The sequence below is a fragment of the Platalea leucorodia genome (genome assembly GCF_965183815.1).
Source record: "Platalea leucorodia genome assembly, chromosome: 2".
Taxonomy (NCBI): domain Eukaryota; kingdom Metazoa; phylum Chordata; class Aves; order Pelecaniformes; family Threskiornithidae; genus Platalea; species Platalea leucorodia.
The window spans coordinates 113,212,418-113,227,050 of record NC_138824.1 but is presented as its reverse complement, the minus strand read 5'-3'; positions in this window follow the sequence as shown (position 1 = coordinate 113,227,050).

The following is a 14,633-nucleotide window of genomic DNA, read 5'->3' as shown; positions in this document are numbered from 1 at the left end:
TTCTTTTTTCTCTTTTTAGTAAGGAGTAGAGTCTGAAATGTGTGGAAAAGCTAAGACAAATGAACAAATGCTTGCATCATGAATTAAATTATTTTATAGTTAAAGTTTCCACCCAGGGATTTAACACACTGAAGTTATACATTTCAGCTAGCACATTTAGTGGATTTATTTCAACTGTTGTGAAGACAAAGTCCCTGATTACAGGTGTCCCAGTATAGCAAATTAATACTCATTAAAATGTCATAGAGGTTTGTTTGAATGATTCTGGACAAGGTTCTAGGTCGCCAGATGTAGATATGGTCCTAAAACAGTTATGAAGGCTTTTTCCAAGTCTGTGTCAAACTCGTTGAAGTTGTCTCGGACAGATAACTTGTCAAATAATGTTGAGCTTGGGTTCATTTCTGAGTTCATGATTTAGCTGCATGTTTTAGATTTGATATATACCATAGATGTCTCCTTAACTTTTTTTTCTATTCTGTTAGCCCACCTAATCCTTTCTATTCAGTTCCTTTTAAGGCAGAAGTATATACATATTTATAAATTGGGGGGGGGGGGGGGGGGGATCACTGATCTTTATGCGTGATACTTATGCCCCCAGTTTCCAGATTTGGAGATGATAGGCATTGGTAACATTATGACATATGTTCTGTACATGAAATTCAATCTGTCTGCCATGTCCCAATCCTAATTTTCATAAACATTCATACGTTACTGAGCTCTGTAAGTCCTTTACTTATTGAAAACTGAGTTAATAGTGAATGCCCTTTTTTCTGATTAGTACTCTTTTACCAGGTCTAAACTTTGACCTGGCATGTTTAATAGAGACTGGTTGAGGATTGGTGGTTTCCTGACAGTAGCTGATACTTGTTCTCGTGATTACTACGTCTGACGTGCATTTGAGTAGCCAGTCCCCCTGGTAGATGGGCTGTATCAGTTCATAGGCTGTCCCTGCTCTACCTGGCTATTTAAAAGAGCATTGTCATCAGCTCCACCTTTATGAGAAATATATTTTATTATTGCAGATCAAGCTCATTCAAAGTGAAACAAAATGGTAAGAATCAATACTGGCACTATTAAAAAGTAATCAAGCTGTCATTCCCTAACAGTTATCAGACAGCTTGTGCAAGACAGCATATTCTATGCATTGTTTAGAATAGAGAATTCTATTGGTAATTTAGAATTGCCATCAGTCTTCTATGTCATTTGTTGGATATTGTCATTTTTAAGAGGGTTTGCTGTATAATACTCTAGACGTGGTTGCAAATTCAGACTTTTGGAATCCAATGTGTAGGTGTGGATTTCCTTCTAAAGCGATGTATTCCAAGTACTTAATACGGTCATTTTTGTCAAATGACTGAGCTTGCAGTATGCTTATTGTACCTTTTCTTTTCCTTCCTTAATTCTGTTATCCTGCACATACATTTTCTTCAGATATCAGATAAAGGTCAAATTGTGTAACGTTGCTCCAGCAGATGCTCAAGGTTCCAAAGGCTCAAGTGCCATCATGGAATGGAAACGTGATTTTATAATGTCATTATTTCAATATTGGTTAGTTATACATTATAAACAGAGACAAAGTTGGCACTTCTATTCATGTTGTACAGGCCGAATGAAACTCCCTTCATTTCCTCATAGGTGTGCTTCTAAGATTTCCCTAATTTTTACAGACATCATTATAAACCTAGAAATGTCAAACATATCAGAGTTTGTTTTTTTTTTAAAGTGTCTACATCATTTAAGAACTCAAACTCCGTTCTGAACTTCCTGGAGCATGTGTGAGCATACACAAATTGCACAGCAATTACAAGTAAATATGAAAGAGTAGTCTTGGATTCTGAAGGAATTTAATAAATACCTGCCTACCAGCTTTGCTGAATCAGGGCTGTTTGTTTTAGGTTCTTTTTATTATCTCTCAACCAAAATATAGCCCAAGCCTATTGTACTTACCCTTTCTTCACTTCGATTATGAATAATTTTACTGTTGAAATATTATTCTTCTTTAATTCAGGGCTTTGTATTTGGGGGAAAAAATATGCAACAGAAGATGTAAACTGGCAGTATAAAAATGTTCTCAAGAAACAAAAGCAGAAAAGACTGCTATTTCTTTCGTTTCACAACTTTTGTTTTTCTTCCTTAATCATGACTTCCACGTTTTCTTTATCCTCTCTTCCTGCATCTTGTTTACTCATTGTGGATAAAACCTCTTTAGCTTCCTTTCAACAAAATAAGTATATTCTATTCACTTCTGTCTCTTCTGTAGCCCAGTTCTGTGTTATTCTACTTTGTTCTTACCCACTTCCTGATCTTTTTCTCCTCTGTGTAGCATCCATTGACCCCTATAATCCAAAGCTCACTCTGGATTTTTCCTGTGTTAGTTTAGATTCTGTTCTGTTACCACTTTTTTTTCTTAGTGACCAGTGGGATACCTCACACTTTCTCAAGAGGACGCAGCCACCACAAAATTACAGTCAGGGTTTTCTGAAAACTTTGAAAGAAATTATCTAGACAGCAGTAGAAGCTCCTCTTGTTTCATGTGAGAGAGGTATAAATACTTTCCAGACACACCTGAACAGCTGAACACTGGATCCCTGTTTTTCTAAGAGAGTTTCTGAATTAATGGTTTCTGTGGTAAACATTCTCACTGAGGTAAATACTTATATGTTTTGCAGGTAGATGACAGCCTTGAGGTAACAATGGAAGTGACCGATTTCTGTTAAATCAGTATTCAGCAAACTTTTGTCTTTGGGCCTTTATTCCCCACTTTTTTTTCCTACCCACACAAAACCTTTTGTCTCTCATAGCACAAGTCCAGCTGCCAGTTTTTCATTGTTACAGAAATCCTGAACCCTCTGAAGACAGTGGTTTTGCTTCATTCTCTGTTCATGAGTATGACCTTCTCTAAGACTTTCATCTATTTTATGCCCTTACCACAGATATGGATGAAAATCTAGTCTGTTTCTATTAGCAGGATGAATGGAATTGTTCTTCAGTTGTACCCAAGCACTTGTATATTAGATCAAATTGCTTCATGGTTAGCCAGAACGTCTTTCAATTTTTTTTCCTCCCTCTATCACAAGGATTACTGATAGCTCAAATACTGACAGAAGTTCTACCTAAGCTGCTAACTTTTTTCTAAAGTTATTGCTTGTTGATACCCAGGTTAGTGAATAATACATTAATTTTTTTAGGTGAAATTGTGGCATTCGATTTAAAAAATGTCAGCATGGATTTAGATGGGAATTCATTATAGAAGCTATCCTTCAGCAGTTTGATAGCGGTTTGACTTAAAAAAGATCTTCATGTTTTGTGCTTTTTGTATGCTAGTTTCTCTAAAAAGGGATATCTTTTGAAGACTGTTCCTAATAGAAATGCAATGCTAACAGTAAGTCTACATTACAAATATTCTTTCAGTTGTAATATTAAGTTTTTATAATTGTTTTATAATTACAAGAGGTGGAGCATTAACGGGACTTGGAATCTGAAGTCAGGCAACTTTGTCAGCTCCAATATTATAGCAAGATTACTGTAAAAGTCAATGCTACATATAGGAAGCTCATTTTTTAATGAGTGTTTTATTTATATAATTTCCAAGGTCAGAGTATGGCTATAGTAGCAGCTTTTAAGAAGGGAACTTTGCTCATTTGGGGTGCATGGGAAGAGATAGCAAAGGACTTCACTACTCTAGTATTTTAAGAGATTTCGTGCAGACAGCTCAACAAAAGATAATCTGGCAGTGTGGCTACTCTAATTTGCCTTTCCACTCAATGGAAAGAAGAGGGAGAAGAGTAGGATGAACCTGCTTCCAGCTTTGAGGTATGGAATTAATGCAGAGTTTATACCTAGTCTGTTCCTATGCAGTCAATTCTTTACAGCAGCTAAAATGAGTACTTAAGAACAGGCTAGCAGTTACTGAGAATGGATCGTGATCCTTGCTGAGCCTGAAAGTTCTTAGAAGCATGTTTCAAGAGTAGTGCATCTAAGCCCAAGACTTCTGCATTCATATTAACTAAAAAAAAAAAAATGTTCTTATTTATATAAAGTGCTTTTTTCACTGTGTTAATTTAATTCTGTCTCTGTTTTTTTCCTCTATAGAGATTCTCTCAGGTTTCACTTTGCTAGAACTTGTTATAATTTATAGATAGGATTACACGGTCCAGGCGCTTGTGTCATTTCCTATAGGTTTGTACTTCTAGAGTATAACCAGCACTTTCTTCTCCATGGCAAGTATTAAAAAAATAAATATTCCAAAGTTTTCTTAAGTTTAATACTGATAGAATAATAGTCTTTTAATAATCTTTAAATATCATAAGGGTTCTCTTATTTTGGTGAAATTTGTCTGATAGTTTGGGAGAGAAAGACCATCTCTTTTGAACCTCATTGTTTTATCTTTTTTTTTTTTTAATTCTATAATGAAAACTATATTTTCAGCTATGAGGAATTCTGAATATATCAAGTGGTTACAAGGACTCTCACTCATTATTTTTGCTAGTTGACTGATGCACTCCAACTTTCTGTTCCTAATAATTGAACAAGCCTCCTCCAACTTTAATACAAATGCTAAAATGAGTCATAGATCATTTGAACCACATGATTTACTCCTGCGAAGTTTTCATTGCTTTATAAATTTTACCTATCTTGGACATTTACTTCCTGCTTTAACCACTCATTTACATGATTTTCTCTGAAGGCTTCCACATCTGCTTGAGGCAGGGAATTAAGCTGTTGCATGAAAAGAAACATAAAAGTAAGCCAGCTTGCTAGCAATTAACGTGGATAAATTTGCTGCTCTCCCAGGTATAAAAGTTTTGGTGTTCTGGCATTGCGCTTTCTACAGGGAACAATATCATTCAATGTGTTCCCCCAGAGCCAGCAATAGTGACTTCCTTCTTCATGCTGCCCCATTACTGTAAAGCCATAATGTATTGGATAACGAACGGGAAGCTTAGTTTTAGCAACATGTACGTCTCTATATCAAATTTATCAAAGTCGCATAATATGTGATTAGTCATAATATCAGGCTTTCTTCTCTTTATTTAATGGATTGATTTCCTTATTTCTAAGAAGGTAAGTGTTCTGAACTCCAGGTGCATCCTGAACTGCCAATTCTGCTTTCGCTGCAGTAGCGTGAGAGTATTTCAGTATGCACCTCACTGAAAACAGCTTCAGTCGTGAAAAAATATGTGGTCATGCTGATATAGAATTTTTGGGCTTAAGTAGAGGAAAAATAAAGATATTTCTATACCTAGCACCTATTCCTTCATTTCAAGTGATCCTGAATTCGGAGAATTAGAGCCCATTTTCTACACCAGCCGTGTCTTTCTTGAAAATGAGCTCAAATCTTCAAGCAAAGGAGAAAAGTGATGCTTAAAATAAAAAAAAAAAAAAAAAAAACCAAAAAAAAACCCACCTGCTTGAAAACAGAATGTATTCTGATGATTTTAACAGTAAAAACTGGACACTTTCTGAGATTTACAGAGTTTTACAAATTCTTGACAACTTTAGAGTTGTGGAAGACATGTCTATTGCTATTTATTTTTCTTCTAAATGTTTCCTTGCTTCTATGACAAAATACAAATTTGTAAACAAATTATAAATCCAGCTAGAGAAGGAAGCAATGACATGACTATGAATTCTTTCATAAATAAATAACTAGATAGGTAGACAAAGACTTGAATTAACATAAGCAGTATTTTTTTTAAAAAAAAAAAAAAAACACAACAGTAACTCAGTAGAGGAAATAAATATATATCTTTTTCATTTTTAACTAAGAAAAACTGAGAAGCAGAGTTACATATGTGAAATCACATTTGCTGTAGCATGAAGTAATAAAATATGCATCCATTTATATTTTATATGAAAAAATATGCAGGTTTAGCACGTAGACAGCCTAAGACTTCTGATGCCCTGTTGTTTTCTTTCTGCTACTTGTAAGTGATTGGGTGATGCAAATGATGACATAACAAAGAAGTGCACTGCTATCACTTGGCATAACAGCATTACTGGATTTTTCAAATGAATTTTGTGGGGCTTTGCAGAATGGAGTGAGGATCCACAAGAATTCAAGTCATGGACACATGACTAGTATTTGGGCAAGAGATTTGTCTTTCAAGATGAAGAAAATGGAATCCTCAAAATTAACCGTACTTTTGTTATGGTACTTGTAGGATTTGCCTTTCATGGCATGTGTGAAAACACCCCTTACGCTAATCACACAGAAGTGCCAAAAAAAAGCATACTTGGGATAAAATTATAGTATCATGATCTTTTCCATAGTATGCGTTTTGGGGAAGGACAGAGAGGGGAAGAAAGGGCAATTGGCCCACAGTGGAAAAAAGATCACTATTATGAAACAGGCTGTAATGTTTCTTGGTTTTGTTTGTCTTTTTTTATCTTAATGTACTACAGTTCAGTAATAATGTTATTGAATGATACCAAGGAGATATTATCATCCACCTTCTACTTCCTGTTTAACTGAACACACATTCAAAGGCAAATAATATCTGTTTCCAAGTCAGCTAAAAGATTTGTTCACAGAAGTGCTATCCTTTCACACTTATTGCAGGTCAAGTAAATTTGCCCTCCAATTTTGTTAATGGCCAGCTTTAAAAACTAACAGAAAACAAACAAACAAAAACCCCAAAACCACCACAAAAAGTTTACATCCCCCAAAATCCTGTTAATATTCAATCAACCACACACAGAAAAATCCCAATTTCAGTGTCACGTGACATACTGTATATCCTGTATTAGAAGCCTGAGGTAGGATTAGAAGAAATTTATTAGCAAGAGATACTGGGTTTGTCTAGTTTGGAGAAAAGGAGGCTAAGGGACCACCTCGTTACTCTCTACAGCTGCCTTAGGAGGGGACGTGGAGAGGGAGGTGCTGAGCTCTTCTCACTGGGATCCAGTGCCAGGACACGTGGGAATGGTTCAAAGCTGCACCAGGGGAGGTTTAGACTGGACATTAGGAAGCATTTCTTTACCGAGAGGGTGGTCAAACACTGGAACAGGCTTCCTAGAGAGGTGGTCGATGCCCCAAGCCTGTCAGTGTTTAAGAGGCATTTGGATAATGCCCCTAATAACATGCTTTAACTTTTGCTCAGCCGTGAAGTTCTCGGGCAGTTGGACTAGATGATCGCTGTAGGTCCCTTCTGTCTCAACTATTATGTTCTGTTCTAGATCACTCTGTGCCATCAGTATTTCCCCCCTTTTTATCTGATTGTTTTGCATTCACATGCTTTAGTTCTGCATGTTGTTGAGTTCACTCAAACCACATTTTGTTTGCATTCACATCTTCCCCTCGCCACTTTATGGTATAGTCGAAGTATGTTTTAATTTACAACGGGGGGTTCCTTTGTTATGGTTTTATATGCTGACCATGAACAGGTGGTTAAACAAATTTTTTCACACCAGTTACTACCTGTGCAAGTTGTCTTTGATAAATTTTCAGGGTAAAAGTTCTCCTTACTTTGTGTGGAAAATTTCATAATGCCTGTGAAAAATAAAGACTGAAGCAAATCAATTTCCCAAAAGTACTGCTATGTGTGATTCCTTTAAGCTATCACAATGAGCCACTGAGAAATTAAAAACTTGCAGCTACAACTTTGACCTATAATCCAATGACTTTACCAGATATTTTTTTTTTTTTTCTGATGTGACAATTATACCAGTGAATCTGTTCCACTGAAAAGCTGAGTATTTTGAAATGAAACAAAACTGCATCTAAAGCTTCTCTTATTCAATATTTCTTGTATATGAGTTATTTTCTGGTCACACTGTCTCCACTGACATGGATGAAGAAATGGTCAACTGAGAACAAATAATAAGCCTTAGTTAAAAGGGTTATAGTTATAATAAAAAAAACCTATAGAGGCTCTGCCAGTTTTAATGCTAATGCTTACTTGGAAGAAAAGTGGTTTATTGATTAGAAAGTTGCTGTGGGATTATTACTGTAGGTTCACTTTTATTGCTTTCTTGAAACAGTTTTGCTCACCCATGGTCATTTCATCCCATAGCACGCTCTCCAAGTAATTTAGGAAAAAGAAAAAAATTTTTGAAACACTGTTAAAGAAAAAAATGCAAGGTGTTGTTTTATTTCTATACTGGTTCTGGCATCCAGAAAATGTTATAAATGCTATATAAGTAGTAATACCTGGAAACTAAAACCAAATTGGGATGCAGGGATGGTCTCAAGAAATGGGCTGATATAATTCTCCAACTTTCTATATAACAGCAGTCTATGATCGTACTTCCAGATATTTCAAAACAGTGTATGTAAATAACTTAATATTCTGGCTAACATGCTGAATCTTGGCTCATTAATGAAAACATGGAAAATGAGAATTGAAGATATGTATAAAACTGAGGATCTGGTAGCACAGTCCATACTTAAAGTAAGAATCATTGATCTGTCTGGCTTACCTGAAAGGTTCAGGAGCAATTTTTCCAGATACAGTATTTTTAATGACCTATAAAATCAAGCTTACAGTAATTAAAATTTGAGGAATGTCCCTGAAATTCATGATAAGGAAAAATGTAAATAACAAACCTAATGAAGTAAAGCCTATTTAAGAAGTAAAATAGCTAAATTTGAGTTCCTTTATTAACTGGGGAGAGAGGTAGTTCTCCAAATCTGAAGGGTGGGGACAATTGTGCAAATGCAGTGTCTTTTTGCTCAAAACCAGAAGTCTGGCCAAGTAGCTTAGATTACATGTCTTATTTTGATGGTTAAAGTTAGGGGACATGAATGTCATTTTTTATCACCTATATTTTTGGTGCATATCCTAAATTTGAATCCAATCTAGAATGGGATTCTCTGCAAATTTTCTTTGTGAAAATGTCTTGATTTTATCCCAGTAAGAAATAAGATTTGTTTTTTCTTGAACTGTGAAAATATTTGAAGAATAAGTAAAATATTTGTAGCCCAATTTAATATAAATTTTAACATTATAACTGTACACAAATATTTTCTGTATATATTATGTATACATAGAGAGTATACACCATTTATATGTAAAATGATATATATTTTATCAGTAATTTTTGGTTTTGACATAGCAGATCGCGAGGCATTAATTTTCTGTTTATTCTTTTCATTTAGTCTAATGCCATTGTTCCCCATTTAGAGTAATTCATTAGACTAATTGCTTTTTGAGTTGGAGAGTCAAATACACTCACTATTTGTTCACGGTAGTGTAGCTAGTTGTCCTTATTGTAAGTGGCCCTTCTGGAAACCATAGTGTTTGAACAATTGCTGATAGTACTGCAAGAATAAAACATGTAAAATGAAACTCACTGTGTTCTTATTGATTTTGTTACAGACGCCACTTAGCCACATGATAGTCAAACTCCACTTTGTTATGATGATGATCTGTTCAAAGTAATTCACACATCAGTACTTTAAAAGTGCAATTGTCATATAGTAGTACCTGAGGCCTCACCGCTACACACCTAGCAGTAAAACAGCTCCTGATTTTGCAAACTCCTGTTCATGTCTTTATTAGAAAGAGTCCAGCTTTGTTTCTCTTCAACACTCAGAAGCGGAACCTTTCTTCAGTAGTACAATAACCATTTATGCTTGCTCTCTGTGCGTACCATTGAAAGGTTTCATTGAAAAATAACCCAACTATTCAGGAATGTATAACTATACTATAGTAGATAGTAAGTAATCCTTTATATCATCAAATAAATACAATTGTATAGGAGAGGAATGTGTGTGTACAAATATGCACATACTTATGCATGAAAGTGAATATGAGAATGTGATAGTCTGCCTCTAGTTGCATTTTTTTGTTTGGACTATTGCATACATAAAAGATGCATTGATACTTTTTTAAAATATTGTTTAAGGGACTTCAGACATTCACCTTCTCAACTGAAGGGAACTAAACGTGACTAAATCTCCTCAGAAGCTTTGCAAATCTAAATCGTGACTGATAAATTGTGTAATAGTTGATTCCCGAATTGGCAAAAATGATAAGCTAAAATGCAGAGGGTCAATATATTTCAGTGGAAGTAAATACTACTACTGTATAAATCAAATTGCCTAACTGAAAAATTCTTATGTCTTTTACTTCTATGAAATTACATAGCTCTAGCAGGTTTAAATTGTAAGGGCTAAATAAACAGACTCAGTTTGAAAATGCAATCCGACATTACAGCATTGCTTAGAGGATCTTTCATGCACCTGAGGGTTTACATTTTCATCCTGTGATTCCTTATGAACTTCAGCAAGATAATTTTAGAAGTGTTGACTATAAACACAGATTTGTTTGGTGGTATGAATAGCTTAAGCCTTCATAGGTTAAACTGTATCTAGATTCCTTCTGTGTTAACTTCCTACTATTCAATGATTGTAACTCCTTGCAAAGAAACTAAAAACTTGCTTTGAAATAAAACATGCCCATTTGTGGTTACTTAATAGACAATGAACTGTTGTTAAATTAATTTCAGTTTTCTTCCTTTCTTTTTACCTTAGCATTGTCTCATCCCATATGTCTCCTGTAGTAAATTAAACAAGTGAAAATGTTGAAATAGAAAGGGAAGTAATGGAAGGACTACGCATACACAACTAAAATTCAGGTTCCAAGTTTTATTTCAACTATTTCTAAAGCCATAACCAACAAAAGAAATAAAGCTTATATATGCTTTCAATAAAGTGCCTTTACTGCATAGATGAAATACAATATACTGCCAAAATACATTTAGGTATCGTAACTCAAGGTATAGGGAATAAACATTGCACTAAGAAAACAATATAACAACCATTATTTTTGTGTAGTGATACATAGAAATAGTAAATAATATTAATGTGTTAATGAAGGAAGATAACGGCTGTTTATTGTGCTTACAGTTACAAGGAAAGATAAATCTAGTTGCTTTATATAATTCATTTTTTAACAATTTTTCACCTTCTTGATCATAGGAGTACACTGAACTGTGCTATGTATAGGTCATTTAGTAAAGAATTTTAAACATAAATTTATTTTGACTGTGATGCCTAAATACAGGGATACAAGCCACATGAATAACTTTTCTCATTAAGTATTACTTATCTCTAGAAGGCTGTCTCCAAGATCTACCCCTTAGTAACTGCTAAAGATTCCATTCACTCATAAAAGATTTAAATGTCATTGCTTAGAAACCTATTCATCATAATTTCCAGTTTGTATAGCTTTCCATTTGCCGTATCTGCAGGCAGATATACCTTAGTCACTTAAGCACGTATTTGTTTCCAATGAATTTTTAGTTGTGATGAATTTTTAGTGGAAAAGAAAATAGTACTTTACTGGAAGAGGCAAGGTACTCTAAAATACAAAATTCTGAACTAGTACTCATGGTGATATTTGGTTGTTTCTCCTCCCAAACTATGCGTGATGTTCAGCAAATATTTCTTACTCCATCCCACATTTTCATCCCTTCTAGAAAGGGAATTAATTTTCCTTGGTGTTTTGAAATCAATGAGTTAAAAATGGTACAGATTAATTAGGTGTTTCAGAATAATTTTTAAAAATCTAAAAGCTTTTTTTTTAAAAAAAAATTTGAAGAAATATAAACATATGCTATCTGCTATTTAATGTTTCCTCATAATCGTCTCATCCTGTTTAGAACTTGTAATTTGCTCCTCTGCCTCTCTGCAAGGAGTTATTCCACTGTGATAGTCTAGTAAAGGTGTGGAAAAGAAACAAAACACATTCACATAAATATTTAATACTTTAATTACTAATGATAATTATTAAAATAGTTGTTTAGTAATTGGTTAATAATTTAACAGCACTTAATAGTTAATGAAGTAATAATTATTTTAATAATTATAATCTACAGTTTAGAAATACAGGAGCTCTTGATGTCATTATATAGATTGAATTTTTCCCATACTCTTTTCTCAGTTACTTTATACAGTTGTATAACAGTTTATAAAAAAATAAAAAAAAAAGTAGCTGTTTCATAAATATAAAACCCCTCTAAAATTAGTTGTTCTGCTTCCTGGTTACATATGTCAAAGGTGTTGATCAATCAATGGTCACTGAAAAGGCAGCCTTTATTTATCAGGTTGTCAATTGTACTGTTTAACTGTACTGGTTTTAAATACAAGGACTCTATGCAGAAAGTCTGACTTATGCCAAAGTGGAAAACTTAGTTTGTTGGCTAAGATTTTGCTTAGAAGAAATAATTTTCCCGTTTTTCCTAGATAGTCATGCATGCGATCTGTTCCAGTTCTTCAGTCTCCTCAAATGCGTCTTATGAGAGGATGGCTTCTCTTAGTTTTCATTCTACTTGCCTAAACGTTGCTTACAGAAATGGAGTAAATGAGAATATCATGACCTGAAATGGTGCAGTGGAGAATGTGTTAAAGTCAGAATATGTTTGAAACTTTGAATAAGAGTTAGTAATGTTTTAACAGTGATTCAGCAAGGATATTCATATCAAATTTAAGTTGCTAAACTTCTAGTTTCCGAACAGACTGTTTTAAGAAGGGTTTTATTACCTTTTGAAATATGAAGTGGCTTTATATTTTTATTGTGGCATAATACTTTTAATGAGATCAAATTATTTAATTTTGTATATACATCCTCATGAGAAATGAATCTAAGTTTGTGTTTGATATATCTGATGTACACAAATGTCTGCCAACTTATGCAAGACTCTAAGTTAGGTACGTACTATTTGTTTCCTGTAGTCCTTTAATTTTTGCTAGTCAAGCTCTGTTGGTATGAAATTGGAGATGTTAAAGCATGACTAAAGTTTGCAAAAATTGATACTAAATAGAAGCCTGTGTTTGGGATTCAGAAGATAATGCTAGTCAAAGGATATTTTTGTGGCCACAAAACTTGGGATACGCTTTTTTTTTTTCCACCAACTTCTCCAGTTTTCTATCCCTGTACTTGAATTTGTATTGATTTTTACCTTTGTGCTGTTTTCAAGGAGGCTAGAAATATTTTGTCTTGACAAAATTTATAAATACAAATTGCCAGAGAGTAATTATCTGGTGTCTTTGGGATATTCTCACTGCAGAAGAGTTAAGTCATCCAAACGTCCTCCTCATATTTGTCTATTTGATCTGCGTCTGCTTCCCCCACACCCCAGCATATTTCTTTCTAGGCAATCTATTTCTCTTGGAGATCTGGCACATGGCAACAAAAGGGCTGAAGAGCTTTTAGATGTAGAAGAGACCTATTTGCCCCCAGTGCTGTGAAACAAGCTGTGCTGCTTCTACATACTGTCTCTTCCCATCTGCTGCTAATAGCTTTATCAACTACCTTCAGTCAGGTTAGAAAGGCCTACTATTTAAAATCAAAAAAGAAACTATGTCCACCAGCACTTTTATGTCTATAGTATTCTTTTTTTTTTTTTTTTTTTTTTTTTTTTTTTAATAGCTCCTTGCATTTGAAAACTTCAGTGTGTCATAAACATTAATTAAGTCCGGAAATATCCTTAATATGTAACTACATTTTTTTCCAGGGATAAGCCACACAAAGTGACTGTCCCTAGGAACCTAGACAGCTATCAGGGACAAAGTGAAGGATTCTTACTCAGAAAATCCTGATGTGAGCACAAGAAGAACTTGCATCTTTTACAGTCTCATTACAGGTTACACGTGAATTAGTTTGTGGGCAATCTCTCAATGACAGGAGAAGTCTGTCTCAATAATTATCTTCCAGTCAAGCCCAATCTGATGAACTGAAGTTTCAAAATTTAACAGATCTTTTTCATTATAGCTTATTATGTTATTGTTTAAGAACAAAAAAACAATACCCTCCCAACCCCAAAAAACCACAACAGTTTTACTGTCATAAGGAAATGTCGCTTCCTTAGTGTACTATGTGAGCATACACTGCTAGTACGGCATAAGATCAATTCACAGTGTAGGTCAAATAAAGAAAATGACTTAATGGTATTGAAAATATCTCACTTTGAGGGTTATACAGTTGAATATTTCCGTTCCTGAATGCTACAGATGATTCTAGATTAATTATTTTTCATTGTCTTTTGCACCATGTGCAGATTCTTCAAACTTTATTGCTTATCTGGTTTGAGAGTCACATAGTAGCAACCTGAGAGGAAGAACAAATCTGCAAGGAGAAAGATGTTTGGAATTTACAGGAAAAAAGATATACTAATGCAGGTGGCAGTTCCCAGGTGTAGATATCTTACTACAGAGTAATGTAAAACTGGAAATGGAGTATCTGAATTAGAATTCTACTAGAAGAAAAATGTGTTTTCCATGTGTTGGAAAGTCATAAATTAAACAAAAATTAAATGAGGAATCAGATTACGTCCATTCATTTAAATGATTCTTGGAAATTTTCTTTAGGATATTCATGTCCAAGAAACATAATAGATCTGAAGTTATATACATAGTGGAGATGTGACAGTGTAAAATTCCTGTTGATTTCTGCCAGGTGTAATCATCTTATTATTTTATTCAAACATTTTAGAATATGCGCTGGTATAAGACAGCCAAGGCAGGCTATATACTATGACTGGGAGAGATGGTCAATTTGGCTTTGTGATGGACTGCTCAGAGATTTGAGGGTACTGGAAGTGGACATGTTGGGAAGTAAACTTTGCAAGTATTTCCAGAGCCAATTAGGTCTTTCAGGAAGAGGATAAGAGTTGCAATTAAAAAAAAA